At 42.8% G+C, this 2,500-nt stretch overlaps 1 protein-coding gene across 1 annotated transcript in view; it reads left to right on the plus strand.

Moving 5' to 3' along the window:
* LOC137977574 (uncharacterized) overlaps nucleotides 1–94 on the plus strand; it is a 3,122-nt gene extending 3,028 nt beyond the window's left edge. The window contains exon 2 of the mRNA XM_068824834.1: nucleotides 1–94. This exon is cut by the window's left edge and continues 576 nt beyond it. The gene's annotated coding sequence lies outside the window, so the exon portion shown is untranslated.
* Nucleotides 95–2,500: the final 2,406 nt, after the last annotated feature.

The following is a 2,500-nucleotide window of genomic DNA, read 5'->3' on the forward strand; positions in this document are numbered from 1 at the left end:
CAATGGACATATGTTATGAAAATTTTGTCCTTTTCATTTCGTGGTATTTTAAAGAAGTTTAAATAAACGTGAAAGGAAAATGAGCTCTGATTTTACATTTGTTTTCCTCATTTTGGCTATCATTCAGATTGATACAGATTGTTGCCTATTTTTATCATCCTCATTCAACTATTGGTTACAAAAAGAGCTTTATTGAGGAAACAACATCGTTTTTTGGTTTCCATTGATGCCAAGCTTCCATTCTCCGAAGTAAGGGTAAAGCCTCATTTACATGCTCTATCATTTCTCAAATAAGAGTCAAATTGAGAGTAAAGGAAAGCCTTATGGTGCGGTGGCCTCATGGTTAGAGCGCTCAACTCTGCATCAAGTGGTCCCGGTTCGGGGCCTGGCCGGGGACATTGTGTTGTGTTCTTGGGCAAAACACTTTACTCTCACGGTGCCTCTCCACCCAGGTGTATAAATGGGTACAGGCATAATGCTGGGGGTAACCCTGCGATGGACTAGCATCCCATCCAGGGGGAAGTATACATGTAAATACTCCTAGTCACTTCATACTATGTAAACCGGAGATAAGCACCAGCCTGATGGGCCTTCTGGCTCGTAAGCAGTGACTTTACCTTTTTTTATGCATATGGGCTTAACCCTTTCACTCCCGTGGGGTTCCCCATTGACGAGTAAAATCGTCTGGCGTTAGACAGAGTAAAATCTATAAGCGGCACTCTTGGGAGTGAAAGGGTTAATTAATGGGGACATAGTTTTTGAGTGAATCTAGCTGTTGCTAACCCTTTCACTCCCGTGGGGTTCCCCATTGACGAGTAAAATCGTTTGGTGTTAGAGTAAAATCTATAAGTGGCACTCTTGGGAGTGAAACGGTTAACGCCCCTTTCAGAATCCAGAGAGAAGAGTAGAAGAATCCCATTAAATCCCATTTCTACAGATCCCTACTGCATTATGCATGCAGAATAAATTCGTTGCAGTACGTATACCCAAGGGAATCGAATATATACATGGCTAATTTGTACTTAAGGGGTGAAGAAAAAGGGATCTCAATTTCTCCCTCCCTCTCTATTCTTCACCCACATCGCTCACACTGTTGCTCCTTTTCGTCCCAGTTTTCCTCTTTCTATCATCCTTCGTCCTGTCCGTTTTTTTCCCCAGCGCCTGCTCGGTTGCCTTGAACTCGACGTCAACGAAAACGTCACCTTAAAGTATAACTTTGCTTTATCATAAGTCTTTCGTGATTATTCCTTTGCTTTGACGTCGTACAATGAGGGCGAAGTATTCTAAAACTGAATCGGTACGAGCGGTTTCAGGGTGAAAATAGAGAATGCAAGGTTTTGTATTCCATGCTCACGTTGTCGTCAAAACTTCAAATTTGTTGATTTCACGTCGTCGTTATGCAGAGTACCGCAAAAATATGCGCTAAAATGCGTGTTGCACGAATTTGTTGCAGGTGTAGCACGATTATTTATGCTCTTTTGTCCAATGAATTGTCCAATGATATCATTGTTTTGTGGCGTTGTCGTCGACGTCGCCATCGTAGATCTTTTAAGCTGCCTCGTCCCCAGTCGCTCGCTCGCGATTATTAGGGAGCTTAAGCAACGACAACGGCGACGGCAACGAGAACGTCACAAATTTGCATATTTGGTAGGCAAAAACAATAGCCTTGCACGCCCTGCACGTGTGTTTTTCACTTTTGTATATTTCTTTGCCGTCGTCAACAAAACTACAACGTGAAACAGCCAAATTTGAGGTTTTATGGACAACGTCATTACTTGAGGATAAATTTTCATTTTCTGCCCTAAACTGAGCGCCGTTCCTACCAGCGTCATTTTTGAGGAACTACCACACCCCCGTCATATTAAAAATGTTGAAATAGTAACGAAGCGATTACAACAACGTGAATTTATATTTTGAGATGACGTTCCCGTTGCGTCGCCGTTGTCGTTGCTTAAGCTCCCTATTGTGGGGAGGAGGCAGGCTTAAGGTCCCTATTTTGCCAGTTGAGGACGCGCTTTAGTGGCCGTTGCCGTTGTAGAGAGGTGGCCGTTGTAGAGAGGTTTAAACAAGAGGTAATGTATGGGCTGTCCGCCGGGACAAAAAAAAAGTGGCCGTTGTAGAGAGGTGGCCGTTAGTGGAGGTTCGACTGTAATGTAATTAACCATTATTCGCCGAAGGTGAAGTGATTATCGGTGATTATTAAATTCTCAACCTCGGATAATGCATTTCGCGTGCTCGGATTGGTTCACTCAATCTCGGTTATCAGCTCATATACCTTAATTTGACCTTATATGGTAATGATTGCGCTAAGCGTTGCTAAACTAAATTTTTTTTCGCCGGAAAGCGTAATTTTTCTGTGAATAAAGCCAAAAAAGAAAAGAAACTTTTTTGTGGAAAGTCTGGATCAATTTCGACGTTAAGAAGTACGCGAAAAGGCAAGAAATGTTTTTGTGATGAGCCTACGTCTGTGTGACCACCTGGTATTACACAACGTCGCATC

Source organism: Montipora foliosa, chromosome 1, assembly GCF_036669935.1.
Source record: "Montipora foliosa isolate CH-2021 chromosome 1, ASM3666993v2, whole genome shotgun sequence".
NCBI classification, from domain to species: domain Eukaryota; kingdom Metazoa; phylum Cnidaria; class Anthozoa; order Scleractinia; family Acroporidae; genus Montipora; species Montipora foliosa.